Source organism: Hoplias malabaricus, chromosome 3 (assembly GCF_029633855.1).
Source record: "Hoplias malabaricus isolate fHopMal1 chromosome 3, fHopMal1.hap1, whole genome shotgun sequence".
NCBI classification, from domain to species: Eukaryota; Metazoa; Chordata; class Actinopteri; order Characiformes; family Erythrinidae; genus Hoplias; species Hoplias malabaricus.
Window position 1 is genome coordinate 18,192,235 of NC_089802.1, and position 25,952 is coordinate 18,218,186.

Here is a 25,952-nt window from a genome sequence, read left to right on the forward strand (position 1 = left end):
CGGCCGTATAAAGCAAACCATAAAGCCGCGTCGGCCAGTCCGAAGTCTTAGGAATCTAGCGCTTCTTTGTCTGTATCTGCCAATAGATGACTTGACTGAGATTCTCTAGCTCGCGTGTTACGCCCCCTTCTGTTTTGGCTAGGAATAAGAGGGCCGGGGCTTCTCGGCGGTAGTGTGGCCGAGTGGTCGAAGGCGCTGGATTTAGGCTCCAGTCTCTGTGGAGGCGTGGGTTCGAATCCCACCACTGCCAGCGAAGCTTTTGTGAAGATGTTGGCTCGGTCCATCCTTGGAAAAGCGCCATGTTGAAAATGTCTGTGGCAAGAGCTTGCGTGTACGATGTTGGTGTAGTATCAATGAACGGCAGATGTCCTTGTGGTGGGCTTTTGTTAGACTGATTTCCACATCCTCTGTGTTCACTGGGCGTCTGTTTTATTAATTTTTGTAAAAGATCAGTTGCTTAGTAAATGATCTCAAAAGTTATATTGTTCTCACCAATGCAGTGCGGCACGAGGTTGACCCCAAATATGTCCGCCGATAGAAGAAGAAAAGCAGACACTTTAGCGTCCAAGTGGATAAACTATGCCGTTGCCATTGCAGTGCGAAAGCCGCACGAAGCCGGTAGCGTGGCCGAGCGGTCTAAGGCGCTGGATTAAGGCTCCAGTCTCTTCGGAGGCGTGGGTTCAAATCCCACCGCTGCCAAAGAAGGTTTTGAAGAAACCACCATCCAAGCTGTTGAGCAGCTTATACTCAAATTGGCGCCCTCTGTTGCTCTTTTCAACAGCAGCAACTTGGAAGAGTCGGCTTGACGTTTCTTCAATTCCTTCAAGTTCTCCAATATTCAAAGGGCGTAGGATGGCCCAAGCTGGCCGAACCAACGGAGAACACATCAAAAGAATGCCCAACACGCAGGCGGCCGTATAAAGCAAACCATAAAGCCGCGTCGGCCAGTCCGAAGTCTTAGGAATCTAGCGCTTCTTTGTCTGCATCTGCCAATAGATGACTTGACTGAGATTCTCTAGCTCGCGTGTTACGCCCCCTTCTGTTTTGGCTAGGAATAAGAGAGCCGGGCCTTCTCGGCGGTAGTGTGGCCGAGTGGTCGAAGGCGCTGGATTTAGGCTCCAGTCTCTGTGGAGGCGTGGGTTCGAATCCCACCACTGCCAGCGAAGCTTTTGTGAAGATGTTGGCTCGGTCCATCCTTGGAAAAGCGCCATGTTGAAAATGTCTGTGGCAAGACCTTGCGTGTACGATGTTGGTGTAGTATCAATAAACAGCAGATGTCCTTGTGGTGGGCTTTTGTTAGACTGATTTCCACATCCTCTGTGTTCACTGGGCGTCTGTTTTATTAATTTTTGTAAAAGATCAGTTGCTTAGTAAATGATCTCAAAAGTTATATTGTTCTCACCAATGCAGTGCGGCACGAGGTTGACCCCAAATATGTCCGCCGATAGAAGAAGAAAAGCAGACACTTTAGCGTCCAAGTGGATAAACTATGCCGTTGCCATTGCAGTGCGAAAGCCGCACGAAGCCGGTAGCGTGGCCTAGCGGTCTAAGGCGCTGGATTAAGGCTCCAGTCTCTTCGGAGGCGTGGGTTCAAATCCCACCGCTGCCAAAGAAGGTTTTGAAGAAACCACCATCCAAGCTGTTGAGCAGCTTATACTCAAATTGGCGCCCTCTGTTGCTCTTTTCAACAGCAGCAACTTGGAAGAGTCGGCTTGACGTTTCTTCAATTCCTTCAAGTTCTCCAATATTCAAAGGGCGTAGGATGGCCCAAGCTGGCCGAACCAACGGAGAACACATCAAAAGAATGCCCAACACGCAGGCGGCCGTATAAAGCAAACCATAAAGCCGCGTCGGCCAGTCCGAAGTCTTAGGAATCTAGCGCTTCTTAGTCTGCATCTGCCAATAGATGACTTGACTGAGATTCTCTAGCTCGCGTGTTACGCCCCCTTCTGTTTTGGCTAGGAATAAGAGGGCCGGGGCTTCTCGGCGGTAGTGTGGCCGAGTGGTCGAAGGCGCTGGATTTAGGCTCCAGTCTCTGTGGAGGCGTGGGTTCGAATCCCACCACTGCCAGCGAAGCTTTTGTGAAGATGTTGGCTCGGTCCATCCTTGGAAAAGCGCCATGTTGAAAATGTCTGTGGCAAGAGCTTGCGTGTACGATGTTGGTGTAGTATCAATGAACGGCAGATGTCCTTGTGGTGGGCTTTTGTTAGACTGATTTCCACATCCTCTGTGTTCACTGCGCGTCTGTTTTATTAATTTTTGTAAAAGATCAGTTGCTTAGTAAATGATCTCAAAAGTTATATTGTTCTCACCAATGCAGTGCGGCACGAGGTTGACCCCAAATATGTCCGCCGATAGAAGAAGAAAAGCAGACACTTTAGCGTCCAAGTGGATAAACTATGCCGTTGCCATTGCAGTGCGAAAGCCGCACGAAGCCGGTAGCGTGGCCGAGCGGTCTAAGGCGCTGGATTAAGGCTCCAGTCTCTTCGGAGGCGTGGGTTCAAATCCCACCGCTGCCAAAGAAGGTTTTGAAGAAACCACCATCCAAGCTGTTGAGCAGCTTATACTCAAATTGGCGCCCTCTGTTGCTCTTTTCAACAGCAGCAACTTGGAAGAGTCGGCTTGACGTTTCTTCAATTCCTTCAAGTTCTCCAATATTCAAAGGGCGTAGGATGGCCCAAGCTGGCCGAACCAACGGAGAACACATCAAAAGAATGCCCAACACGCAGGCGGCCGTATAAAGCAAACCATAAAGCCGCGTCGGCCAGTCCGAAGTCTTAGGAATCTAGCGCTTCTTTGTCTGCATCTGCCAATAGATGACTTGACTGAGATTCTCTAGCTCACGTGTTACGCCCCCTTCTGTTTTGGCTAGGAATAAGAGGGCCGGGGCTTCTCGGAGGTAGTGTGGCCGAGTGGTCGAAGGCGCTGGATTTAGGCTCCAGTCTCTGTGGAGGCGTGGGTTTGAATCCCACCACTGCCAGCGAAGCTTTTGTGAAGATGTTGGCTCGGTCCATCCTTGGAAAAGCGCCATGTTGAAAATGTCTGTGGCAAGAGCTTGCGTGTACGATGTTGGTGTAGTATCAATGAACGGCAGATGTCCTTGTGGTGGGCTTTTGTTAGACTGATTCCCACATCCTCTGTGTTCACTGGGCGTCTGTTTTATTAATTTTTGTAAAAGATCAGTTGCTTAGTAAATGATCTCAAAAGTTATATTGTTCTCACCAATGCAGTGCGGCACGAGGTTGACCCCAAATATGTCCGCCGATAGAAGAAGAAAAGCAGACACTTTAGCGTCCAAGTGGATAAACTATGCCGTTGCCATTGCAGTGCGAAAGCCGCACGAAGCCGGTAGCGTGGCCGAGCGGTCTAAGGCGCTGGATTAAGGCTCCAGTCTCTTCGGAGGCGTGGGTTCAAATCCCACCGCTGCCAAAGAAGGTTTTGAAGAAACCACCATCCAAGCTGTTGAGCAGCTTATACTCAACTTGGCGCCCTCTGTTGCTCTTTTCAACAGCAGCAACTTGGAAGAGTCGGCTTGACGTTTCTTCAATTCCTTCAAGTTCTCCAATATTCAAAGGGCGTAGGATGGCCCAAGCTGGCCGAACCAACGGAGAACACATCAAAAGAATGCCCAACACGCAGGCGGCCGTATAAAGCAAACCATAAAGCCGCGTCGGCCAGTCCGAAGTCTTAGGAATCTAGCGCTTCTTTGTCTGTATCTGCCAATAGATGACTTGACTGAGATTCTCTAGCTCGCGTGTTACGCCCCCTTCTGTTTTGGCTAGGAATAAGAGGGCCGGGGCTTCTCGGCGGTAGTGTGGCCGAGTGGTCGAAGGCGCTGGATTTAGGCTCCAGTCTCTGTGGAGGCGTGGGTTCGAATCCCACCACTGCCAGCGAAGCTTTTGTGAAGATGTTGGCTCGGTCCATCCTTGGAAAAGCGCCATGTTGAAAATGTCTGTGGCAAGAGCTTGCGTGTACGATGTTGGTGTAGTATCAATGAACGGCAGATGTCCTTGTGTTGGGCTTTTGTTAGACTGATTTCCACATCCTCTGTGTTCACTGGGCGTCTGTTTTATTAATTTTTGTAAAAGATCAGTTGCTTAGTAAATGATCTCAAAAGTTATATTGTTCTCACCAATGCAGTGCGGCACGAGGTTGACCCCAAATATGTCCGCCGATAGAAGAAGAAAAGCAGACACTTTAGCGTCCAAGTGGATAAACTATGCCGTTGCCATTGCAGTGCGAAAGCCATACAAAGCCGGTAGCGTGGCCGAGCGGTCTAAGGCGCTGGATTAAGGCTCCAGTCTCTTCGGAGGCGTGGGTTCAAATCCCACCGCTGCCAAAGAAGGTTTTGAAGAAACCACCATCCAAGCTGTTGAGCAGCTTATACTCAACTTGGCGCCCTCTGTTGCTCTTTTCAACAGCAGCAACTTGGAAGAGTCGGCTTGACGTTTCTTCAATTCCTTCAAGTTCTCCAATATTCAAAGGGCGTAGGATGGCCCAAGCTGGCCGAACCAACGGAGAACACATCAAAAGAATGCCCAACACGCAGGCGGCCGTATAAAGCAAACCATAAAGCCGCGTCGGCCAGTCCGAAGTCTTAGGAATCTAGCGCTTCTTTGTCTGCATCTGCCAATAGATGACTTGACTGAGATTCTCTAGCTCGCGTGTTACGCCCCCTTCTGTTTTGGCTAGGAATAAGAGGGCCGGGGCTTCTCGGAGGTAGTGTGGCCGAGTGGTCGAAGGCGCTGGATTTAGGCTCCAGTCTCTGTGGAGGCGTGGGTTCGAATCCCACCACTGCCAGCGAAGCTTTTGTGAAGATGTTGGCTCGGTCCATCCTTGGAAAAGCACCATGTTGAAAATGTCTGTGGCAAGAGCTTGCGTGTACGATGTTGGTGTAGTATCAATGAACGGCAGATGTCCTTGTGGTGGGCTTTTGTTAGACTGATTTCCACATCCTCTGTGTTCACTGGGCGTCTGTTTTATTAATTTTTGTAAAAGATCAGTTGCTTAGTAAATGATCTCAAAAGTTATATTGTTCTCACCAATGCAGTGCGGCACGAGGTTGACCCCAAATATGTCCGCCGATAGAAGAAGAAAAGCAGACACTTTAGCGTCCAAGTGGATAAACTATGCCGTTGCCATTGAAGTGCGAAAGCCACACGAAGCCGGTAGCGTGGCCGAGCGGTCTAAGGTGCTGGATTAAGGCTCCAGTCTCTTCGGAGGCGTGGGTTCAAATCCCACCGCTGCCAAAGAAGGTTTTGAAGAAACCACCATCCAAGCTGTTGAGCAGCTTATACTCAACTTGGCACCCTCTGTTGCTCTTTTCAACAGCAGCAACTTGGAAGAGTCGGCTTGACGTTTCTTCAATTCCTTCAAGTTCTCCAATATTCAAAGGGCGTAGGATGGCCCAAGCTGGCCGAACCAACGGAGAACACATCAAAAGAATGCCCAACACGCAGGCGGCCGTATAAAGCAAACCATAAAGCCGCGTCGGCCAGTCCGAAGTCTTAGGAATCTAGCGCTTCTTTGTCTGCATCTGCCAATAGATGACTTGACTGAGATTCTCTAGCTCGCGTGTTACGCCCCCTTCTGTTTTGGCTAGGAATAAGAGGGCCGGGGCTTCTCGGAGGTAGTGTGGCCGAGTGGTCGAAGGCGCTGGATTTAGGCTCCAGTCTCTGTGGAGGCGTGGGTTCGAATCCCACCACTGCCAGCGAAGCTTTTGTGAAGATGTTGGCTCGGTCCATCCTTGGAAAAGCGCCATGTTGAAAATGTCTGTGGCAAGAGCTTGCGTGTACGATGTTGGTGTAGTATCAATGAACGGCAGATGTCCTTGTGGTGGGCTTTTGTTAGACTGATTTCCACATCCTCTGTGTTCACTGGGCGTCTGTTTTATTAATTTTTGTAAAAGATCAGTTGCTTAGTAAATGATCTCAAAAGTTATATTGTTCTCACCAATGCAGTGCGGCACGAGGTTGACCCCAAATATGTCCGCCGATAGAAGAAGAAAAGCAGACACTTTAGCGTCCAAGTGGATAAACTATGCCGTTGCCATTGCAGTGCGAAAGCCGCACGAAGCCGGTAGCGTGGCCGAGCGGTCTAAGGCGCTGGATTAAGGCTCCAGTCTCTTCGGAGGCGTGGGTTCAAATCCCACCGCTGCCAAAGAAGGTTTTGAAGAAACCACCATCCAAGCTGTTGAGCAGCTTATACTCAACTTGGCGCCCTCTGTTGCTCTTTTCAACAGCAGCAACTTGGAAGAGTCGGCTTGACGTTTCTTCAATTCCTTCAAGTTCTCCAATATTCAAAGGGCGTAGGATGGCCCAAGCTGGCCGAACCAACGGAGATCACATCAAAAGAATGCCCAACACGCAGGCGGCCGTATAAAGCAAACCATAAAGCCGCGTCGGCCAGTCCGAAGTCTTAGGAATCTAGCGCTTCTTTGTCTGCATCTGCCAATAGATGACTTGACTGAGATTCTCTAGCTCGCGTGTTACGCCCCCTTCTGTTTTGGCTAGGAATAAGAGGGCCGGGGCTTCTCGGAGGTAGTGTGGCCGAGTGGTCGAAGGCGCTGGATTTAGGCTCCAGTCTCTGTGGAGGCGTGGGTTCGAATCCCACCACTGCCAGCGAAGCTTTTGTGAAGATGTTGGCTCGGTCCATCCTTGGAAAAGCGCCATGTTGAAAATGTCTGTGGCAAGACCTTGCGTGTACGATGTTGGTGTAGTATCAATGAACGGCAGATGTCCTTGTGGTGGGCTTTTGTTAGACTGATTTTCACATCCTCTGTGTTCACTGGGCGTCTGTTTTATTAATTTTTGTAAAAGATCAGTTGCTTAGTAAATGATCTCAAAAGTTATATTGTTCTCACCAATGCAGTGCGGCACGAGGTTGACCCCAAATATGTCCGCCGATAGAAGAAGAAAAGCAGACACTTTAGCGACCAAGTGGATAAACTATGCCGTTGCCATTGCAGTGCGAAAGCCTCTTCGGAGGCGTGGGTTCAAATCCCACCGCTGCCAAAGAAGGTTTTGAAGAAACCACCATCCAAGCTGTTGAGCAGCTTATACTCAACTTGGCGCCCTCTGTTGCTCTTTTCAACAGCAGCAACTTGGAAGAGTCGGCTTGACGTTTCTTCAATTCCTTCAAGTTCTCCAATATTCAAAGGGCGTAGGATGGCCCAAGCTGGCCGAACCAACGGAGATCACATCAAAAGAATGCCCAACACGCAGGCGGCCGTATAAAGCAAACCATAAAGCCGCGTCGGCCAGTCCGAAGTCTTAGGAATCTAGCGCTTCTTTGTCTGCATCTGCCAATAGATGACTTGACTGAGATTCTCTAGCTCGCGTGTTACGCCCCCTTCTGTTTTGGCTAGGAATAAGAGGGCCGAGGCTTCTCGGAGGTAGTGTGGCCGAGTGGTCGAAGGCGCTGGATTTAGGCTCCAGTCTCTGTGGAGGCGTGGGTTCGAATCCCACCACTGCCAGCGAAGCTTTTGTGAAGATGTTGGCTCGTTCCATCCTTGGAAAAGCGCCATGTTGAAAATGTCTGTGGCAAGACCTTGCGTGTACGATGTTGGTGTAGTATCAATGAACGGCAGATGTCCTTGTGGTGGGCTTTTGTTAGACTGATTTCCACATCCTCTGTGTTCACTGGGCATCTGTTTTATTAATTTTTGTAAAAGATCAGTTGCTTAGTAAATGATCTCAAAAGTTATATTGTTCTCACCAATGCAGTGCGGCACGAGGTTGACCCCAAATATGTCCGCCGATAGAAGAAGAAAAGCAGACACTTTAGCGTCCAAGTGGATAAACTATGCCGTTGCCATTGCAGTGCGAAAGCCGCACGAAGCCGGTAGCGTGGCCGAGCGGTCTAAGGCGCTGGATTAAGGCTCCAGTCTCTTCGGAGGCGTGGGTTCAAATCCCACCGCTGCCAAAGAAGGTTTTGAAGAAACCACCATCCAAGCTGTTGAGCAGCTTATACTCAACTTGGCGCCCTCTGTTGCTCTTTTCAACAGCAGCAACTTGGAAGAGTCGGCTTGACGTTTCTTCAATTCCTTCAAGTTCTCCAATATTCAAAGGGCGTAGGATGGCCCAAGCTGGCCGAACCAACGGAGAACACATCAAAAGAATGCCCAACACGCAGGCGGCCGTATAAAGCAAACCATAAAGCCGCGTCGGCCAGTCCGAAGTCTTAGGAATCTAGCGCTTCTTAGTCTGCATCTGCCAATAGATGACTTGACTGAGATTCTCTAGCTCGCGTGTTACGCCCCCTTCTGTTTTGGCTAGGAATAAGAGGGCCGGGGCTTGTAGGAGGTAGTGTGGCCGAGTGGTCGAAGGCGCTGGATTTAGGCTCCAGTCTCTGTGGAGGCGTGGGTTCGAATCCCACCACTGCCAGCGAAGCTTTTGTGAAGATGTTGGCTCGGTCCATCCTTGGAAAAGCGCCATGTTGAAAATGTCTGTGGCAAGACCTTGCGTGTACGATGTTGGTGTCGTATCAATGAACGGCAGATGTCCTTGTGGTGGGCTTTTGTTAGACTGATTTCCACATCCTCTGTGTTCACTGGGCGTCTGTTTTATTAATTTTTGTAAAAGATCAGTTGCTTAGTAAATGATCTCAAAAGTTATATTGTTCTCACCAATGCAGTGCGGCACGAGGTTGACCCCAAATATGTCCGCCGATAGAAGAAGAAAAGCAGACACTTTAGCGTCCAAGTGGATAAACTATGCCGTTGCCATTGCAGTGCGAAAGCCGCACGAAGCCGGTAGCGTGGCCGAGCGGTCTAAGGCGCTGGATTAAGGCTCCAGTCTCTTCGGAGGCGTGGGTTCAAATCCCACCGCTGCCAAAGAAGGTTTTGAAGAAACCACCATCCAAGCTGTTGAGCAGCTTATACTCAACTTGGCGCCCTCTGTTGCTCTTTTCAACAGCAGCAACTTGGAAGAGTCGGCTTGACGTTTCTTCAATTCCTTCAAGTTCTCCAATATTCAAAGGGCGTAGGATGGCCCAAGCTGGCCGAACCAACGGAGAACACATCAAAAGAATGCCCAACACGCAGGCGGCCGTATAAAGCAAACCATAAAGCCGCGTCGGCCAGTCCGAAGTCTTAGGAATCTAGCGCTTCTTTGTCTGCATCTGCCAATAGATGACTTGACTGAGATTCTCTAGCTCGCGTGTTACGCCCCCTTCTGTTTTGGCTAGGAATAAGAGGGCCGGGGCTTCTCGGAGGTAGTGTGGCCGAGTGGTCGAAGGCGCTGGATTTAGGCTCCAGTCTCTGTGGAGGCGTGGGTTCGAATCCCACCACTGCCAGCGAAGCTTTTGTGAAGATGTTGGCTCGGTCCATCCTTGGAAAAGCACCATGTTGAAAATGTCTGTGGCAAGAGCTTGCGTGTACGATGTTGGTGTAGTATCAATGAACGGCAGATGTCCTTGTGGTGGGCTTTTGTTAGACTGATTTCCACATCCTCTGTGTTCACTGGGCGTCTGTTTTATTAATTTTTGTAAAAGATCAGTTGCTTAGTAAATGATCTCAAAAGTTATATTGTTCTCACCAATGCAGTGCGGCACGAGGTTGACCCCAAATATGTCCGCCGATAGAAGAAGAAAAGCAGACACTTTAGCGTCCAAGTGGATAAACTATGCCGTTGCCATTGCAGTGCGAAAGCCACACGAAGCCGGTAGCGTGGCCGAGCGGTCTAAGGTGCTGGATTAAGGCTCCAGTCTCTTCGGAGGCGTGGGTTCAAATCCCACCGCTGCCAAAGAAGGTTTTGAAGAAACCACCATCCAAGCTGTTGAGCAGCTTATACTCAACTTGGCACCCTCTGTTGCTCTTTTCAACAGCAGCAACTTGGAAGAGTCGGCTTGACGTTTCTTCAATTCCTTCAAGTTCTCCAATATTCAAAGGGCGTAGGATGGCCCAAGCTGGCCGAACCAACGGAGAACACATCAAAAGAATGCCCAACACGCAGGCGGCCGTATAAAGCAAACCATAAAGCCGCGTCGGCCAGTCCGAAGTCTTAGGAATCTAGCGCTTCTTTGTCTGCATCTGCCAATAGATGACTTGACTGAGATTCTCTAGCTCGCGTGTTACGCCCCCTTCTGTTTTGGCTAGGAATAAGAGGGCCGGGGCTTCTCGGAGGTAGTGTGGCCGAGTGGTCGAAGGCGCTGGATTTAGGCTCCAGTCTCTGTGGAGGCGTGGGTTCGAATCCCACCACTGCCAGCGAAGCTTTTGTGAAGATGTTGGCTCGGTCCATCCTTGGAAAAGCGCCATGTTGAAAATGTCTGTGGCAAGAGCTTGCGTGTACGATGTTGGTGTAGTATCAATGAACGGCAGATGTCCTTGTGGTGGGCTTTTGTTAGACTGATTTCCACATCCTCTGTGTTCACTGGGCGTCTGTTTTATTAATTTTTGTAAAAGATCAGTTGCTTAGTAAATGATCTCAAAAGTTATATTGTTCTCACCAATGCAGTGCGGCACGAGGTTGACCCCAAATATGTCCGCCGATAGAAGAAGAAAAGCAGACACTTTAGCGTCCAAGTGGATAAACTATGCCGTTGCCATTGCAGTGCGAAAGCCGCACGAAGCCGGTAGCGTGGCCGAGCGGTCTAAGGCGCTGGATTAAGGCTCCAGTCTCTTCGGAGGCGTGGGTTCAAATCCCACCGCTGCCAAAGAAGGTTTTGAAGAAACCACCATCCAAGCTGTTGAGCAGCTTATACTCAACTTGGCGCCCTCTGTTGCTCTTTTCAACAGCAGCAACTTGGAAGAGTCGGCTTGACGTTTCTTCAATTCCTTCAAGTTCTCCAATATTCAAAGGGCGTAGGATGGCCCAAGCTGGCCGAACCAACGGAGATCACATCAAAAGAATGCCCAACACGCAGGCGGCCGTATAAAGCAAACCATAAAGCCGCGTCGGCCAGTCCGAAGTCTTAGGAATCTAGCGCTTCTTTGTCTGCATCTGCCAATAGATGACTTGACTGAGATTCTCTAGCTCGCGTGTTACGCCCCCTTCTGTTTTGGCTAGGAATAAGAGGGCCGGGGCTTCTCGGAGGTAGTGTGGCCGAGTGGTCGAAGGCGCTGGATTTAGGCTCCAGTCTCTGTGGAGGCGTGGGTTCGAATCCCACCACTGCCAGCGAAGCTTTTGTGAAGATGTTGGCTCGGTCCATCCTTGGAAAAGCGCCATGTTGAAAATGTCTGTGGCAAGACCTTGCGTGTACGATGTTGGTGTAGTATCAATGAACGGCAGATGTCCTTGTGGTGGGCTTTTGTTAGACTGATTTTCACATCCTCTGTGTTCACTGGGCGTCTGTTTTATTAATTTTTGTAAAAGATCAGTTGCTTAGTAAATGATCTCAAAAGTTATATTGTTCTCACCAATGCAGTGCGGCACGAGGTTGACCCCAAATATGTCCGCCGATAGAAGAAGAAAAGCAGACACTTTAGCGACCAAGTGGATAAACTATGCCGTTGCCATTGCAGTGCGAAAGCCTCTTCGGAGGCGTGGGTTCAAATCCCACCGCTGCCAAAGAAGGTTTTGAAGAAACCACCATCCAAGCTGTTGAGCAGCTTATACTCAACTTGGCGCCCTCTGTTGCTCTTTTCAACAGCAGCAACTTGGAAGAGTCGGCTTGACGTTTCTTCAATTCCTTCAAGTTCTCCAATATTCAAAGGGCGTAGGATGGCCCAAGCTGGCCGAACCAACGGAGATCACATCAAAAGAATGCCCAACACGCAGGCGGCCGTATAAAGCAAACCATAAAGCCGCGTCGGCCAGTCCGAAGTCTTAGGAATCTAGCGCTTCTTTGTCTGCATCTGCCAATAGATGACTTGACTGAGATTCTCTAGCTCGCGTGTTACGCCCCCTTCTGTTTTGGCTAGGAATAAGAGGGCCGGGGCTTCTCGGAGGTAGTGTGGCCGAGTGGTCGAAGGCGCTGGATTTAGGCTCCAGTCTCTGTGGAGGCGTGGGTTCGAATCCCACCACTGCCAGCGAAGCTTTTGTGAAGATGTTGGCTCGTTCCGTCCTTGGAAAAGCGCCATGTTGAAAATGTCTGTGGCAAGACCTTGCGTGTACGATGTTCGTGTAGTATCAATGAACGGCAGATGTCCTTGTGGTGGGCTTTTGTTAGACTGATTTCCACATCCTCTGTGTTCACTGGGCATCTGTTTTATTAATTTTTGTAAAAGATCAGTTGCTTAGTAAATGATCTCAAAAGTTATATTGTTCTCACCAATGCAGTGCGGCACGAGGTTGACCCCAAATATGTCCGCCGATAGAAGAAGAAAAGCAGACACTTTAGCGTCCAAGTGGATAAACTATGCCGTTGCCATTGCAGTGCGAAAGCCGCACGAAGCCGGTAGCGTGGCCGAGCGGTCTAAGGCGCTGGATTAAGGCTCCAGTCTCTTCGGAGGCGTGGGTTCAAATCCCACCGCTGCCAAAGAAGGTTTTGAAGAAACCACCATCCAAGCTGTTGAGCAGCTTATACTCAACTTGGCGCCCTCTGTTGCTCTTTTCAACAGCAGCAACTTGGAAGAGTCGGCTTGACGTTTCTTCAATTCCTTCAAGTTCTCCAATATTCAAAGGGCGTAGGATGGCCCAAGCTGGCCGAACCAACGGAGAACACATCAAAAGAATGCCCAACACGCAGGCGGCCGTATAAAGCAAACCATAAAGCCGCGTCGGCCAGTCCGAAGTCTTAGGAATCTAGCGCTTCTTTGTCTGCATCTGCCAATAGATGACTTGACTGAGATTCTCTAGCTCGCGTGTTACGCCCCCTTCTGTTTTGGCTAGGAATAAGAGGGCCGGGGCTTGTAGGAGGTAGTGTGGCCGAGTGGTCGAAGGCGCTGGATTTAGGCTCCAGTCTCTGTGGAGGCGTGGGTTCGAATCCCACCACTGCCAGCGAAGCTTTTGTGAAGATGTTGGCTCGGTCCATCCTTGGAAAAGCGCCATGTTGAAAATGTCTGTGGCAAGACCTTGCGTGTACGATGTTGGTGTAGTATCAATGAACGGCAGATGTCCTTGTGGTGGGCTTTTGTTAGACTGATTTCCACATCCTCTGTGTTCACTGGGCGTCTGTTTTATTAATTTTTGTAAAAGATCAGTTGCTTAGTAAATGATCTCAAAAGTTATATTGTTCTCACCAATGCAGTGCGGCACGAGGTTGACCCCAAATATGTCCGCCGATAGAAGAAGAAAAGCAGACACTTTAGCGTCCAAGTGGATAAACTATGCCGTTGCCATTGCAGTGCGAAAGCCGCACGAAGCCGGTAGCGTGGCCGAGCGGTCTAAGGCGCTGGATTAAGGCTCCAGTCTCTTCGGAGGCGTGGGTTCAAATCCCACCGCTGCCAAAGAAGGTTTTGAAGAAACCACCATCCAAGCTGTTGAGCAGCTTATACTCAACTTGGCACCCTCTGTTGCTCTTTTCAACAGCAGCAACTTGGAAGAGTCGGCTTGACGTTTCTTCAATTCCTTCAAGTTCTCCAATATTCAAAGGGCGTAGGATGGCCCAAGCTGGCCGAACCAACGGAGAACACATCAAAAGAATGCCCAACACGCAGGCGGCCGTATAAAGCAAACCATAAAGCCGCGTCGGCCAGTCCGAAGTCTTAGGAATCTAGCGCTTCTTTGTCTGCATCTGCCAATAGATGACTTGACTGAGATTCTCTAGCTCGTGTGTTACGCCCCCTTCTGTTTTGGCTAGGAATAAGAGGGCCGGGGCTTCTCGGAGGTAGTGTGGCCGAGTGGTCGAAGGCGCTGGATTTAGGCTCCAGTCTCTGTGGAGGCGTGGGTTCGAATCCCACCACTGCCAGCGAAGCTTTTGTGAAGATGTTGGCTCGGTCCATCCTTGGAAAAGCGCCATGTTGAAAATGTCTGTGGCAAGACCTTGCGTGTACGATGTTGGTGTAGTATCAATGAACGGCAGATGTCCTTGTGGTGGGCTTTTGTTAGACTGATTTCCACATCCTCTGTGTTCACTGGGCGTCTGTTTTATTAATTTTTGTAAAAGATCAGTTGCTTAGTAAATGATCTCAAAAGTTATATTGTTCTCACCAATGCAGTGCGGCACGAGGTTGACCCCAAATATGTCCGCCGATAGAAGAAGAAAAGCAGACATTTTAGCGTCCAAGTGGATAAACTATGCCGTTGCCATTGCAGTGCGAAAGCCACACGAAGCCGGTAGCGTGGCCGAGCGGTCTAAGGCGCTGGATTAAGGCTCCAGTCTCTTCGGAGGCGTGGGTTCAAATCCCACCGCTGCCAAAGAAGGTTTTGAAGAAACCACCATCCAAGCTGTTGAGCAGCTTATACTCAACTTGGCGCCCTCTGTTGCTCTTTTCAACAGCAGCAACTTGGAAGAGTCGGCTTGACGTTTCTTCAATTCCTTCAAGTTCTCCAATATTCAAAGGGCGTAGGATGGCCCAAGCTGGCCGAACCAACGGAGATCACATCAAAAGAATGCCCAAAAAGCAGGCGGCCGTATAAAGCAAACCATAAAGCCGCGTCGGCCAGTCCGAAGTCTTAGGAATCTAGCGCTTCTTTGTCTGCATCTGCCAATAGATGACTTGACTGAGATTCTCTAGCTCGCGTGTTACGCCCCCTTCTGTTTTGGCTAGGAATAAGAGGGCCGGGGCTTCTCGGAGGTAGTGTGGCCGAGTGGTCGAAGGCGCTGGATTTAGGCTCCAGTCTCTGTGGAGGCGTGGGTTCGAATCCCACCACTGCCAGCGAAGCTTTTGTGAAGATGTTGGCTCGGTCCATCCTTGGAAAAGCGCCATGTTGAAAATGTCTGTGGCAAGACCTTGCGTGTACGATGTTGGTGTAGTATCAATGAACGGCAGATGTCCTTGTGGTGGGCTTTTGTTAGACTGATTTTCACATCCTCTGTGTTCACTGGGCGTCTGTTTTATTAATTTTTGTAAAAGATCAGTTGCTTAGTAAATGATCTCAAAAGTTATATTGTTCTCACCAATGCAGTGCGGCACGAGGTTGACCCCAAATATGTCCGCCGATAGAAGAAGAAAAGCAGACACTTTAGCGACCAAGTGGATAAACTATGCCGTTGCCATTGCAGTGCGAAAGCCTCTTCGGAGGCGTGGGTTCAAATCCCACCGCTGCCAAAGAAGGTTTTGAAGAAACCACCATCCAAGCTGTTGAGCAGCTTATACTCAACTTGGCGCCCTCTGTTGCTCTTTTCAACAGCAGCAACTTGGAAGAGTCGGCTTGACGTTTCTTCAATTCCTTCAAGTTCTCCAATATTCAAAGGGCGTAGGATGGCCCAAGCTGGCCGAACCAACGGAGATCACATCAAAAGAATGCCCAACACGCAGGCGGCCGTATAAAGCAAACCATAAAGCCGCGTCGGCCAGTCCGAAGTCTTAGGAATCTAGCGCTTCTTTGTCTGCATCTGCCAATAGATGACTTGACTGAGATTCTCTAGCTCGCGTGTTACGCCCCCTTCTGTTTTGGCTAGGAATAAGAGGGCCGGGGCTTCTCGGAGGTAGTGTGGCCGAGTGGTCGAAGGCGCTGGATTTAGGCTCCAGTCTCTGTGGAGGCATGGGTTCGAATCCCACCACTGCCAGCGAAGCTTTTGTGAAGATGTTGGCTTGTTCCATCCTTGGAAAAGCGCCATGTTGAAAATGTCTGTGGCAAGACCTTGCGTGTACGATGTTGGTGTAGTATCAATGAACGGCAGATGTCCTTGTGGTGGGCTTTTGTTAGACTGATTTCCACATCCTCTGTGTTCACTGGGCATCTGTTTTATTAATTTTTGTAAAAGATCAGTTGCTTAGTAAATGATCTCAAAAGTTATATTGTTCTCACCAATGCAGTGCGGCACGAGGTTGACCCCAAATATGTCCGCCGATAGAAGAAGAAAAGCAGACACTTTAGCGTCCAAGTGGATAAACTATGCCGTTGCCATTGCAGTGCGAAAGCCGCACGAAGCCGGTAGCGTGGCCGAGCGGTCTAAGGCGCTGGATTAAGGCTCCAGTCTCTTCGGAGGCGTGGGTTCAAATCCCACCGCTGCCAAAGAAGGTTTTGAAGAAACCACCATCCAAGCTGTTGAGCAGCTTATACTCAACTTGGCGCCCTCTGTTGCTCTTTTCAACAGCAGCAACTTGGAAGAGTCGGCTTGACGTTTCTTCAATTCCTTCAAGTTCTCCAATATTCAAAGGGCGTAGGATGGCCCAAGCTGGCCGAACCAACGGAGAACACATCAAAAGAATGCCCAACACGCAGGCGGCCGTATAAAGCAAACCATAAAGCCGCGTCGGCCAGTCCGAAGTCTTAGGAATCTAGCGCTTCTTTGTCTGCATCTGCCAATAGATGACTTGACTGAGATTCTCTAGCTCGCGTGTTACGCCCCCTTCTGTTTTGGCTAGGAATAAGAGGGCCGGGGCTTGTAGGAGGTAGTGTGGCCGAGTGGTCGAAGGCGCTGGATTTAGGCTCCAGTCTCTGTGGAGGCGTGGGTTCGAATCCCACCACTGCCAGCGAAGCTTTTGTGAAGATGTTGGCTCGGTCCATCCTTGGAAAAGCGCCATGTTGAAAATGTCTGTGGCAAGACCTTGCGTGTACGATGTTGGTGTAGTATCAATGAACGGCAGATGTCCTTGTGGTGGGCTTTTGTTAGACTGATTTCCACATCCTCTGTGTTCACTGGGCGTCTGTTTTATTAATTTTTGTAAAAGATCAGTTGCTTAGTAAATGATCTCAAAAGTTATATTGTTCTCACCAATGCAGTGCGGCACGAGGTTGACCCCAAATATGTCCGCCGATAGAAGAAGAAAAGCAGACACTTTAGCGTCCAAGTGGATAAACTATGCCGTTGCCATTGCAGTGCGAAAACCGCACGAAGCAGGTAGCGTGGCCGAGCGGTCTAAGGCGCTGGATTAAGGCTCCAGTCTCTTCGGAGGCGTGGGTTCAAATCCTACCGCTGCCAAAGAAGGTTTTGAAGAAACCACCATCCAAGCTGTTGAGCAGCTTATACTCAACTTGCCGCCCTCTGTTGCTCTTTTCAACAGCAGCAACTTGGAAGAGTCGGCTTGACGTTTCTTCAATTCCTTCAAGTTCTCCAATATTCAAAGGGCGTAGGATGGCCCAAGCTGGCCGAACCAACGGAGAACACATCAAAAGAATGCCCAACACGCAGGCGGCCGTATAAAGCAAACCATAAAGCCGCGTCGGCCAGTCCGAAGTCTTAGGAATCTAGCGCTTCTTTGTCTGCATCTGCCAATAGATGACTTGACTGAGATTCTCTAGCTCGCGTGTTACGCCCCCTTCTGTTTTGGCTAGGAATAAGAGGGCCGGGGCTTCTCGGAGGTAGTGTGGCCGAGTGGTCGAAGGCGCTGGATTTAGGCTCCAGTCTCTGTGGAGGCGTGGGTTCGAATCCCACCACTGCCAGCGAAGCTTTTGTGAAGATGTTGGCTCGGTCCATCCTTGGAAAAGCGCCATGTTGAAAATGTCTGTGGCAAGAGCTTGCGTGTACGATGTTGGTGTAGTATCAATGAACGGCAGATGTCCTTGTGGTGGGCTTTTGTTAGACTGATTTCCACATCCTCTGTGTTCACTGGGCGTCTGTTTTATTAATTTTTGTAAAAGATCAGTTGCTTAGTAAATGATCTCAAAAGTTATATTGTTCTCACCAATGCAGTGCGGCACGAGGTTGACCCCAAATATGTCCGCCGATAGAAGAAGAAAAGCAGACACTTTAGCGTCCAAGTGGATAAACTATGCCGTTGCCATTGCAGTGCGAAAGCCACACGAAGCCGGTAGCGTGGCCGAGCGGTCTAAGGCGCTGGATTAAGGCTCCAGTCTCTTCGGAGGCGTGGGTTCAAATCCCACCGCTGCCAAAGAAGGTTTTGAAGAAACCACCATCCAAGCTGTTGAGCAGCTTATACTCAACTTGGCGCCCTCTGTTGCTCTTTTCAACAGCAGCAACTTGGAAGAGTCGGCTTGACGTTTCTTCAATTCCTTCAAGTTCTCCAATATTCAAAGGGCGTAGGATGGCCCAAGCTGGCCGAACCAACGAAGAACACATCAAAAGAATGCCCAACACGCAGGCGGCCGTATAAAGCAAACCATAAAGCCGCGTCGGCCAGTCCGAAGTCTTAGGAATCTAGCGCTTCTTTGTCTGCATCTGCCAATAGATGACTTGACTGAGATTCTCTAGCTCGCGTGTTACGCCCCCTTCGGTTTTGGCTAGGAATAAGAGGGCCGGGGCTTCTCGGAGGTAGTGTGGTCTAAGGCGCTGGATTTAGGCTCCAGTCTCTGTGGAGGCGTGGGTTCGAATCCCACCACTGCCAGCGAAGCTTTTGTGAAGATGTTGGCTCGGTCCATCCTTGGAAAAGCGCTGTGTTGAAAATGTCTGTGGCAAGACCTTGCGTGTACGATGTTGGTGTAGTATCAATGAACGGCAGATGTCCTTGTGGTGGGCTTTTGTTAGACTGATTTCCACATCCTCTGTGTTCACTGGGCGTCTGTTTTATTAATTTTTCTAAAAGATCAGTTGCTTAGTAAATGATCTCAAAAGTTATATTGTTCTCACCAATGCAGTGCGGCACGAGGTTGACCCCAAATATGTCCGCCGATAGAAGAAGAAAAGCAGACACTTTAGCGTCCAAGTGGATAAACTATGCCGTTGCCATTGCAGTGCGAAAGCCGCACGAAGCCGGTAGCGTGGCCGAGCGGTCTAAGGCGCTGGATTAAGGCTCCAGTCTCTTCGGAGGCGTGGGTTCAAATCCCACCGCTGCCAAAGAAGGTTTTGAAGAAACCACCATCCAAGCTGTTGAGCAGCTTATACTCAACTTGGCGCCCTCTGTTGCTCTTTTCAACAGCAGCAACTTGGAAGAGTCGGCTTGACGTTTCTTCAATTCCTTCAAGTTCTCCAATATTCAAAGGGCGTAGGATGGCCCAAGCTGGCCGAACCAACGGAGAACACATCAAAAGAATGCCCAACACGCAGGCGGCCGTATAAAGCAAACCATAAAGCCGCGTCGGCCAGTCCGAAGTCTTAGGAATCTAGCGCTTCTTTGTCTGCATCTGCCAATAGATGACTTGACTGAGATTCTCTAGCTCGCGTGTTACGCCCCCTTCTGTTTTGGCTAGGAATAAGAGGGCCGGGGCTTGTAGGAGGTAGTGTGGCCGAGTGGTCGAAGGCGCTGGATTTAGGCTCCAGTCTCTGTGGAGGCGTGGGTTCGAATCCCACCACTGCCAGCGAAGCTTTTGTGAAGATGTTGGCTCGGTCCATCCTTGGAAAAGCGCCATGTTGAAAATGTCTGTGGCAAGACCTTGCGTGTACGATGTTGGTGTAGTATCAATGAACGGCAGATGTCCTTGTGGTGGGCTTTTGTTAGACTGATTTCCACATCCTCTGTGTTCACTGGGCGTCTGTTTTATTAATTTTTGTAAAAGATCAGTTGCTTAGTAAATGATCTCAAAAGTTATATTGTTCTCACCAATGCAGTGCGGCACGAGGTTGACCCCAAATATGTCCGCCGATAGAAGAAGAAAAGCAGACACTTTAGCGTCCAAGTGGATAAACTATGCCGTTGCCATTGCAGTGCGAAAACCGCACGAAGCAGGTAGCGTGGCCGAGCGGTCTAAGGCGCTGGATTAAGGCTCCAGTCTCTTCGGAGGCGTGGGTTCAAATCCTACCGCTGCCAAAGAAGGTTTTGAAGAAACCACCATCCAAGCTGTTGAGCAGCTTATACTCAACTTGCCGCCCTCTGTTGCTCTTTTCAACAGCAGCAACTTGGAAGAGTCGGCTTGACGTTTCTTCAATTCCTTCAAGTTCTCCAATATTCAAAGGGCGTAGGATGGCCCAAGCTGGCCGAACCAACGGAGAACACATCAAAAGAATGCCCAACACGCAGGCGGCCGTATAAAGCAAACCATAAAGCCGCGTCGGCCAGTCCGAAGTCTTAGGAATCTAGCGCTTCTTTGTCTGCATCTGCCAATAGATGACTTGACTGAGATTCTCTAGCTCGCGTGTTACGCCCCCTTCTGTTTTGGCTAGGAATAAGAGGGCCGGGGCTTCTCGGAGGTAGTGTGGCCGAGTGGTCGAAGGCGCTGGATTTAGGCTCCAGTCTCTGTGGAGGCGTGGGTTCGAATCCCACCACTGCCAGCGAAGCTTTTGTGAAGATGTTGGCTCGGTCCATCCTTGGAAAAGCGCCATGTTGAAAATGTCTGTGGCAAGAGCTTGCGTGTACGATGTTGGTGTAGTATCAATGAACGGCAGATGTCCTTGTGGTGGGCTTTTGTTAGACTGATTTCCACATCCTCTGTGTTCACTGGGCGTCTGTTTTATTAATTTTTGTAAAAGATCAGTTGCTTAGTAAATGATCTCAAAAGTTATATTGTTCTCACCAATGCAGTGCGGCACGAGGTTGACCCCAAATATGTCCGCCGATAGAAGAAGAAAAGCAGACACTTTAGCGTCCAAGTGGATAAACTATGCCGTTGCCATTGCAGTGCGAAAGCCACACGAAGCCGGTAGCGTGGCCGAGCGGTCTAAGGCGCTGGATTAAGGCTCCAGTCTCTTCGGAGGCGTGGGTTCAAATCCCACCGCTGCCAAAGAAGGTTTTGAAGAAACCACCATCCAAGCTGTTGAGCAGCTTATACTCAACTTGGCGCCCTCTGTTGCTCTTTTCAACAGCAGCAACTTGGAAGAGTCGGCTTGACGTTTCTTCAATTCCTTCAAGTTCTCCAATATTCAAAGGGCGTAGGATGGCCCAAGCTGGCCGAACCAACGAAGAACACATCAAAAGAATGCCCAACACGCAGGCGGCCGTATAAAGCAAACCATAAAGCCGCGTCGGCCAGTCCGAAGTCTTAGGAATCTAGCGCTTCTTTGTCTGCATCTGCCAATAGATGACTTGACTGAGATTCTCTAGCTCGCGTGTTACGCCCCCTTCGGTTTTGGCTAGGAATAAGAGGGCCGGGGCTTCTCGGAGGTAGTGTGGTCTAAGGCGCTGGATTTAGGCTCCAGTCTCTGTGGAGGCGTGGGTTCGAATCCCACCACTGCCAGCGAAGCTTTTGTGAAGATGTTGGCTCGGTCCATCCTTGGAAAAGCGCTGTGTTGAAAATGTCTGTGGCAAGACCTTGCGTGTACGATGTTGGTGTAGTATCAATGAACGGCAGATGTCCTTGTGGTGGGCTTTTGTTAGACTGATTTCCACATCCTCTGTGTTCACTGGGCGTCTGTTTTATTAATTTTTGTAAAAGATCAGTTGCTTAGTAAATGATCTCAAAAGTTATATTGTTCTCACCAATGCAGTGCGGCACGAGGTTGACCCCAAATATGTCCGCCGATAGAAGAAGAAAAGCAGACACTTTAGCGTCCAAGTGGATAAACTATGCCGTTGCCATTGCAGTGCGAAAGCCGCACGAAGCCGGTAGCGTGGCCGAGCGGTCTAAGGCGCTGGATTAAGGCTCCAGTCTCTTCGGAGGCGTGGGTTCAAATCCCACCGCTGCCAAAGAAGGTTTTGAAGAAACCACCATCCAAGCTGTTGAGCAGCTTATACTCAACTTGGCGCCCTCTGTTGCTCTTTTCAACAGCAGCAACTTGGAAGAGTCGGCTTGACGTTTCTTCAATTCCTTCAAGTTCTCCAATATTCAAAGGGCGTAGGATGGCCCAAGCTGGCCGAACCAACGGAGATCACATCAAAAGAATGCCCAAAAAGCAGGCGGCCGTATAAAGCAAACCATAAAGCCGCGTCGGCCAGTCCGAAGTCTTAGGAATCTAGCGCTTCTTTGTCTGCATCTGCCAATAGATGACTTGACTGAGATTCTCTAGCTCGCGTGTTACGCCCCCTTCTGTTTTGGCTAGGAATAAGAGGGCCGGGGCTTCTCGGAGGTAGTGTGGCCGAGTGGTCGAAGGCGCTGGATTTAGGCTCCAGTCTCTGTGGAGGCGTGGGTTCGAATCCCACCACTGCCAGCGAAGCTTTTGTGAAGATGTTGGCTCGGTCCATCCTTGGAAAAGCGCCATGTTGAAAATGTCTGTGGCAAGACCTTGCGTGTACGATGTTGGTGTAGTATCAATGAACGGCAGATGTCCTTGTGGTGGGCTTTTGTTAGACTGATTTTCACATCCTCTGTGTTCACTGGGCGTCTGTTTTATTAATTTTTGTAAAAGATCAGTTGCTTAGTAAATGATCTCAAAAGTTATATTGTTCTCACCAATGCAGTGCGGCACGAGGTTGACCCCAAATATGTCCGCCGATAGAAGAAGAAAAGCAGACACTTTAGCGACCAAGTGGATAAACTATGCCGTTGCCATTGCAGTGCGAAAGCCTCTTCGGAGGCGTGGGTTCAAATCCCACCGCTGCCAAAGAAGGTTTTGAAGAAACCACCATCCAAGCTGTTGAGCAGCTTATACTCAACTTGGCGCCCTCTGTTGCTCTTTTCAACAGCAGCAACTTGGAAGAGTCGGCTTGACGTTTCTTCAATTCCTTCAAGTTCTCCAATATTCAAAGGGCGTAGGATGGCCCAAGCTGGCCGAACCAACGGAGATCACATCAAAAGAATGCCCAACACGCAGGCGGCCGTATAAAGCAAACCATAAAGCCGCGTCGGCCAGTCCGAAGTCTTAGGAATCTAGCGCTTCTTTGTCTGCATCTGCCAATAGATGACTTGACTGAGATTCTCTAGCTCGCGTGTTACGCCCCCTTCTGTTTTGGCTAGGAATAAGAGGGCCGGGGCTTCTCGGAGGTAGTGTGGCCGAGTGGTCGAAGGCGCTGGATTTAGGCTCCAGTCTCTGTGGAGGCATGGGTTCGAATCCCACCACTGCCAGCGAAGCTTTTGTGAAGATGTTGGCTTGTTCCATCCTTGGAAAAGCGCCATGTTGAAAATGTCTGTGGCAAGACCTTGCGTGTACGATGTTGGTGTAGTATCAATGAACGGCAGATGTCCTTGTGGTGGGCTTTTGTTAGACTGATTTCCACATCCTCTGTGTTCACTGGGCATCTGTTTTATTAATTTTTGTAAAAGATCAGTTGCTTAGTAAATGATCTCAAAAGTTATATTGTTCTCACCAATGCAGTGCGGCACGAGGTTGACCCCAAATATGTCCGCCGATAGAAGAAGAAAAGCAGACACTTTAGCGTCCAAGTGGATAAACTATGCCGTTGCCATTGCAGTGCGAAAGCCGCACGAAGCCGGTAGCGTGGCCGAGCGGTCTAAGGCGCTGGATTAAGGCTCCAGTCTCTTCGGAGGCGTGGGTTCAAATCCCACCGCTGCCAAAGAAGGTTTTGAAGAAACCACCATCCAAGCTGTTGAGCAGCTTATACTCAACTTGGCGCCCTCTGTTGCTCTTTTCAACAGCAGCAACTTGGAAGAGTCGGCTTGACGTTTCTTCAATTCCTTCAAGTTCTCCAATATTCAAAGGGCGTAGGATGGCCCAAGCTGGCCGAACCAACGGAGAACACATCAAAAGAATGCCCAACACGCAGGCGGCCGTATAAAGCAAACCATAAAGCCGCGTCGGCCAGTCCGAAGTCTTAGGAATCTAGCGCTTCTTTGTCTGCATCTGCCAATAGATGACTTGACTGAGATTCTCTAGCTCGCGTGTTACGCCCCCTTCTGTTTTGGCTAGGAATAAGAGGGCCGGGGCTTGTAGGAGGTAGTGTGGCCGAGTGGTCGAAGGCGCTGGATTTAGGCTCCAGTCTCTGTGGAGGCGTGGGTTCGAATCCCACCACTGCCAGCGAAGCTTTTGTGAAGATGTTGGCTCGGTCCATCCTTGGAAAAGCGCCATGTTGAAAATGTCTGTGGCAAGACCTTGCGTGTACGATGTTGGTGTAGTATCAATGAACGGCAGATGTCCTTGTGGTGGGCTTTTGTTAGACTGATTTCCACATCCTCTGTGTTCACTGGGCGTCTGTTTTATTAATTTTTGTAAAAGATCAGTTGCTTAGTAAATGATCTCAAAAGTTATATTGTTCTCACCAATGCAGTGCGGCACGAGGTTGACCCCAAATATGTCCGCCGATAGAAGAAGAAAAGCAGACACTTTAGCGTCCAAGTGGATAAACTATGCCGTTGCCATTGCAGTGCGAAAACCGCACGAAGCAGGTAGCGTGGCCGAGCGGTCTAAGGCGCTGGATTAAGGCTCCAGTCTCTTCGGAGGCGTGGGTTCAAATCCTACCGCTGCCAAAGAAGGTTTTGAAGAAACCACCATCCAAGCTGTTGAGCAGCTTATACTCAACTTGCCGCCCTCTGTTGCTCTTTTCAACAGCAGCAACTTGGAAGAGTCGGCTTGACGTTTCTTCAATTCCTTCAAGTTCTCCAATATTCAAAGGGCGTAGGATGGCCCAAGCTGGCCGAACCAACGGAGAACACATCAAAAGAATGCCCAACACGCAGGCGGCCGTATAAAGCAAACCATAAAGCCGCGTCGGCCAGTCCGAAGTCTTAGGAATCTAGCGCTTCTTTGTCTGCATCTGCCAATAGATGACTTGACTGAGATTCTCTAGCTCGCGTGTTACGCCCCCTTCTGTTTTGGCTAGGAATAAGAGGGCCGGGGCTTCTCGGAGGTAGTGTGGCCGAGTGGTCGAAGGCGCTGGATTTAGGCTCCAGTCTCTGTGGAGGCGTGGGTTCGAATCCCACCACTGCCAGCGAAGCTTTTGTGAAGATGTTGGCTCGGTCCATCCTTGGAAAAGCGCCATGTTGAAAATGTCTGTGGCAAGAGCTTGCGTGTACGATGTTGGTGTAGTATCAATGAACGGCAGATGTCCTTGTGGTGGGCTTTTGTTAGACTGATTTCCACATCCTCTGTGTTCACTGGGCGTCTGTTTTATTAATTTTTGTAAAAGATCAGTTGCTTAGTAAATGATCTCAAAAGTTATATTGTTCTCACCAATGCAGTGCGGCACGAGGTTGACCCCAAATATGTCCGCCGATAGAAGAAGAAAAGCAGACACTTTAGCGTCCAAGTGGATAAACTATGCCGTTGCCATTGCAGTGCGAAAGCCACACGAAGCCGGTAGCGTGGCCGAGCGGTCTAAGGCGCTGGATTAAGGCTCCAGTCTCTTCGGAGGCGTGGGTTCAAATCCCACCGCTGCCAAAGAAGGTTTTGAAGAAACCACCATCCAAGCTGTTGAGCAGCTTATACTCAACTTGGCGCCCTCTGTTGCTCTTTTCAACAGCAGCAACTTGGAAGAGTCGGCTTGACGTTTCTTCAATTCCTTCAAGTTCTCCAATATTCAAAGGGCGTAGGATGGCCCAAGCTGGCCGAACCAACGAAGAACACATCAAAAGAATGCCCAACACGCAGGCGGCCGTATAAAGCAAACCATAAAGCCGCGTCGGCCAGTCCGAAGTCTTAGGAATCTAGCGCTTCTTTGTCTGCATCTGCCAATAGATGACTTGACTGAGATTCTCTAGCTCGCGTGTTACGCCCCCTTCGGTTTTGGCTAGGAATAAGAGGGCCGGGGCTTCTCGGAGGTAGTGTGGTCTAAGGCGCTGGATTTAGGCTCCAGTCTCTGTGGAGGCGTGGGTTCGAATCCCACCACTGCCAGCGAAGCTTTTGTGAAGATGTTGGCTCGGTCCATCCTTGGAAAAGCGCTGTGTTGAAAATGTCTGTGGCAAGACCTTGCGTGTACGATGTTGGTGTAGTATCAATGAACGGCAGATGTCCTTGTGGTGGGCTTTTGTTAGACTGATTTCCACATCCTCTGTGTTCACTGGGCGTCTGTTTTATTAATTTTTGTAAAAGATCAGTTGCTTAGTAAATGATCTCAAAAGTTATATTGTTCTCACCAATGCAGTGCGGCACGAGGTTGACCCCAAATATGTCCGCCGATAGAAGAAGAAAAGCAGACACTTTAGCGTCCAAGTGGATAAACTATGCCGTTGCCATTGCAGTGCGAAAGCCGCACGAAGCCGGTAGCGTGGCCGAGCGGTCTAAGGCGCTGGATTAAGGCTCCAGTCTCTTCGGAGGCGTGGGTTCAAATCCCACCGCTGCCAAAGAAGGTTTTGAAGAAACCA

The 25,952-nt window shown here is 49.7% G+C and overlaps 42 non-coding genes across 42 annotated transcripts; all 42 read left to right on the top strand.

The window, feature by feature from the left end:
- The first annotated feature begins 168 nt into the window (after positions 1-168).
- Positions 169-250, top strand: trnal-uag (transfer RNA leucine (anticodon UAG)). The gene has a single exon. It is a non-coding gene; the product is annotated as a tRNA-Leu (tRNA).
- A 367-nt stretch (positions 251-617) lies between these two features.
- trnal-aag (transfer RNA leucine (anticodon AAG)) lies at positions 618-699 on the top strand. The gene has a single exon. It is a non-coding gene; the product is annotated as a tRNA-Leu (tRNA).
- A 379-nt stretch (positions 700-1,078) lies between these two features.
- trnal-uag (transfer RNA leucine (anticodon UAG)) lies at positions 1,079-1,160 on the top strand. The gene has a single exon. It is a non-coding gene; the product is annotated as a tRNA-Leu (tRNA).
- Positions 1,161-1,988: 828 nt separating this feature from the next.
- trnal-uag (transfer RNA leucine (anticodon UAG)) lies at positions 1,989-2,070 on the top strand. Its single transcript has one exon. It is a non-coding gene; the product is annotated as a tRNA-Leu (tRNA).
- A 367-nt stretch (positions 2,071-2,437) lies between these two features.
- trnal-aag (transfer RNA leucine (anticodon AAG)) lies at positions 2,438-2,519 on the top strand. The gene has a single exon. It is a non-coding gene; the product is annotated as a tRNA-Leu (tRNA).
- An 828-nt stretch (positions 2,520-3,347) lies between these two features.
- Positions 3,348-3,429, top strand: trnal-aag (transfer RNA leucine (anticodon AAG)). Its single transcript has one exon. It is a non-coding gene; the product is annotated as a tRNA-Leu (tRNA).
- Positions 3,430-3,808: 379 nt separating this feature from the next.
- trnal-uag (transfer RNA leucine (anticodon UAG)) lies at positions 3,809-3,890 on the top strand. Its single transcript has one exon. It is a non-coding gene; the product is annotated as a tRNA-Leu (tRNA).
- A 367-nt stretch (positions 3,891-4,257) lies between these two features.
- trnal-aag (transfer RNA leucine (anticodon AAG)) lies at positions 4,258-4,339 on the top strand. The gene has a single exon. It is a non-coding gene; the product is annotated as a tRNA-Leu (tRNA).
- Positions 4,340-4,718: 379 nt separating this feature from the next.
- Positions 4,719-4,800, top strand: trnal-uag (transfer RNA leucine (anticodon UAG)). Its single transcript has one exon. It is a non-coding gene; the product is annotated as a tRNA-Leu (tRNA).
- An 828-nt stretch (positions 4,801-5,628) lies between these two features.
- Positions 5,629-5,710, top strand: trnal-uag (transfer RNA leucine (anticodon UAG)). The gene has a single exon. It is a non-coding gene; the product is annotated as a tRNA-Leu (tRNA).
- Positions 5,711-6,077: 367 nt separating this feature from the next.
- trnal-aag (transfer RNA leucine (anticodon AAG)) lies at positions 6,078-6,159 on the top strand. Its single transcript has one exon. It is a non-coding gene; the product is annotated as a tRNA-Leu (tRNA).
- Positions 6,160-6,538: 379 nt separating this feature from the next.
- On the top strand, positions 6,539-6,620 carry trnal-uag (transfer RNA leucine (anticodon UAG)). Its single transcript has one exon. It is a non-coding gene; the product is annotated as a tRNA-Leu (tRNA).
- A 772-nt stretch (positions 6,621-7,392) lies between these two features.
- On the top strand, positions 7,393-7,474 carry trnal-uag (transfer RNA leucine (anticodon UAG)). Its single transcript has one exon. It is a non-coding gene; the product is annotated as a tRNA-Leu (tRNA).
- Positions 7,475-7,841: 367 nt separating this feature from the next.
- trnal-aag (transfer RNA leucine (anticodon AAG)) lies at positions 7,842-7,923 on the top strand. Its single transcript has one exon. It is a non-coding gene; the product is annotated as a tRNA-Leu (tRNA).
- Positions 7,924-8,302: 379 nt separating this feature from the next.
- On the top strand, positions 8,303-8,384 carry trnal-uag (transfer RNA leucine (anticodon UAG)). The gene has a single exon. It is a non-coding gene; the product is annotated as a tRNA-Leu (tRNA).
- Positions 8,385-8,751: 367 nt separating this feature from the next.
- trnal-aag (transfer RNA leucine (anticodon AAG)) lies at positions 8,752-8,833 on the top strand. The gene has a single exon. It is a non-coding gene; the product is annotated as a tRNA-Leu (tRNA).
- Positions 8,834-9,212: 379 nt separating this feature from the next.
- On the top strand, positions 9,213-9,294 carry trnal-uag (transfer RNA leucine (anticodon UAG)). The gene has a single exon. It is a non-coding gene; the product is annotated as a tRNA-Leu (tRNA).
- Positions 9,295-10,122: 828 nt separating this feature from the next.
- Positions 10,123-10,204, top strand: trnal-uag (transfer RNA leucine (anticodon UAG)). Its single transcript has one exon. It is a non-coding gene; the product is annotated as a tRNA-Leu (tRNA).
- A 367-nt stretch (positions 10,205-10,571) lies between these two features.
- On the top strand, positions 10,572-10,653 carry trnal-aag (transfer RNA leucine (anticodon AAG)). The gene has a single exon. It is a non-coding gene; the product is annotated as a tRNA-Leu (tRNA).
- Positions 10,654-11,032: 379 nt separating this feature from the next.
- trnal-uag (transfer RNA leucine (anticodon UAG)) lies at positions 11,033-11,114 on the top strand. Its single transcript has one exon. It is a non-coding gene; the product is annotated as a tRNA-Leu (tRNA).
- A 772-nt stretch (positions 11,115-11,886) lies between these two features.
- Positions 11,887-11,968, top strand: trnal-uag (transfer RNA leucine (anticodon UAG)). Its single transcript has one exon. It is a non-coding gene; the product is annotated as a tRNA-Leu (tRNA).
- Positions 11,969-12,335: 367 nt separating this feature from the next.
- On the top strand, positions 12,336-12,417 carry trnal-aag (transfer RNA leucine (anticodon AAG)). The gene has a single exon. It is a non-coding gene; the product is annotated as a tRNA-Leu (tRNA).
- A 379-nt stretch (positions 12,418-12,796) lies between these two features.
- trnal-uag (transfer RNA leucine (anticodon UAG)) lies at positions 12,797-12,878 on the top strand. Its single transcript has one exon. It is a non-coding gene; the product is annotated as a tRNA-Leu (tRNA).
- Positions 12,879-13,245: 367 nt separating this feature from the next.
- On the top strand, positions 13,246-13,327 carry trnal-aag (transfer RNA leucine (anticodon AAG)). The gene has a single exon. It is a non-coding gene; the product is annotated as a tRNA-Leu (tRNA).
- Positions 13,328-13,706: 379 nt separating this feature from the next.
- Positions 13,707-13,788, top strand: trnal-uag (transfer RNA leucine (anticodon UAG)). The gene has a single exon. It is a non-coding gene; the product is annotated as a tRNA-Leu (tRNA).
- A 367-nt stretch (positions 13,789-14,155) lies between these two features.
- trnal-aag (transfer RNA leucine (anticodon AAG)) lies at positions 14,156-14,237 on the top strand. The gene has a single exon. It is a non-coding gene; the product is annotated as a tRNA-Leu (tRNA).
- A 379-nt stretch (positions 14,238-14,616) lies between these two features.
- On the top strand, positions 14,617-14,698 carry trnal-uag (transfer RNA leucine (anticodon UAG)). Its single transcript has one exon. It is a non-coding gene; the product is annotated as a tRNA-Leu (tRNA).
- A 1,221-nt stretch (positions 14,699-15,919) lies between these two features.
- Positions 15,920-16,001, top strand: trnal-aag (transfer RNA leucine (anticodon AAG)). Its single transcript has one exon. It is a non-coding gene; the product is annotated as a tRNA-Leu (tRNA).
- A 379-nt stretch (positions 16,002-16,380) lies between these two features.
- On the top strand, positions 16,381-16,462 carry trnal-uag (transfer RNA leucine (anticodon UAG)). Its single transcript has one exon. It is a non-coding gene; the product is annotated as a tRNA-Leu (tRNA).
- An 828-nt stretch (positions 16,463-17,290) lies between these two features.
- On the top strand, positions 17,291-17,372 carry trnal-uag (transfer RNA leucine (anticodon UAG)). The gene has a single exon. It is a non-coding gene; the product is annotated as a tRNA-Leu (tRNA).
- Positions 17,373-17,739: 367 nt separating this feature from the next.
- On the top strand, positions 17,740-17,821 carry trnal-aag (transfer RNA leucine (anticodon AAG)). Its single transcript has one exon. It is a non-coding gene; the product is annotated as a tRNA-Leu (tRNA).
- Positions 17,822-18,641: 820 nt separating this feature from the next.
- Positions 18,642-18,723, top strand: trnal-aag (transfer RNA leucine (anticodon AAG)). The gene has a single exon. It is a non-coding gene; the product is annotated as a tRNA-Leu (tRNA).
- A 379-nt stretch (positions 18,724-19,102) lies between these two features.
- On the top strand, positions 19,103-19,184 carry trnal-uag (transfer RNA leucine (anticodon UAG)). Its single transcript has one exon. It is a non-coding gene; the product is annotated as a tRNA-Leu (tRNA).
- An 828-nt stretch (positions 19,185-20,012) lies between these two features.
- trnal-uag (transfer RNA leucine (anticodon UAG)) lies at positions 20,013-20,094 on the top strand. Its single transcript has one exon. It is a non-coding gene; the product is annotated as a tRNA-Leu (tRNA).
- A 367-nt stretch (positions 20,095-20,461) lies between these two features.
- On the top strand, positions 20,462-20,543 carry trnal-aag (transfer RNA leucine (anticodon AAG)). The gene has a single exon. It is a non-coding gene; the product is annotated as a tRNA-Leu (tRNA).
- An 820-nt stretch (positions 20,544-21,363) lies between these two features.
- trnal-aag (transfer RNA leucine (anticodon AAG)) lies at positions 21,364-21,445 on the top strand. The gene has a single exon. It is a non-coding gene; the product is annotated as a tRNA-Leu (tRNA).
- A 379-nt stretch (positions 21,446-21,824) lies between these two features.
- trnal-uag (transfer RNA leucine (anticodon UAG)) lies at positions 21,825-21,906 on the top strand. The gene has a single exon. It is a non-coding gene; the product is annotated as a tRNA-Leu (tRNA).
- A 1,221-nt stretch (positions 21,907-23,127) lies between these two features.
- trnal-aag (transfer RNA leucine (anticodon AAG)) lies at positions 23,128-23,209 on the top strand. The gene has a single exon. It is a non-coding gene; the product is annotated as a tRNA-Leu (tRNA).
- A 379-nt stretch (positions 23,210-23,588) lies between these two features.
- trnal-uag (transfer RNA leucine (anticodon UAG)) lies at positions 23,589-23,670 on the top strand. The gene has a single exon. It is a non-coding gene; the product is annotated as a tRNA-Leu (tRNA).
- Positions 23,671-24,498: 828 nt separating this feature from the next.
- Positions 24,499-24,580, top strand: trnal-uag (transfer RNA leucine (anticodon UAG)). Its single transcript has one exon. It is a non-coding gene; the product is annotated as a tRNA-Leu (tRNA).
- Positions 24,581-24,947: 367 nt separating this feature from the next.
- On the top strand, positions 24,948-25,029 carry trnal-aag (transfer RNA leucine (anticodon AAG)). The gene has a single exon. It is a non-coding gene; the product is annotated as a tRNA-Leu (tRNA).
- An 820-nt stretch (positions 25,030-25,849) lies between these two features.
- Positions 25,850-25,931, top strand: trnal-aag (transfer RNA leucine (anticodon AAG)). The gene has a single exon. It is a non-coding gene; the product is annotated as a tRNA-Leu (tRNA).
- The last annotated feature ends 21 nt before the right edge of the window (positions 25,932-25,952 follow it).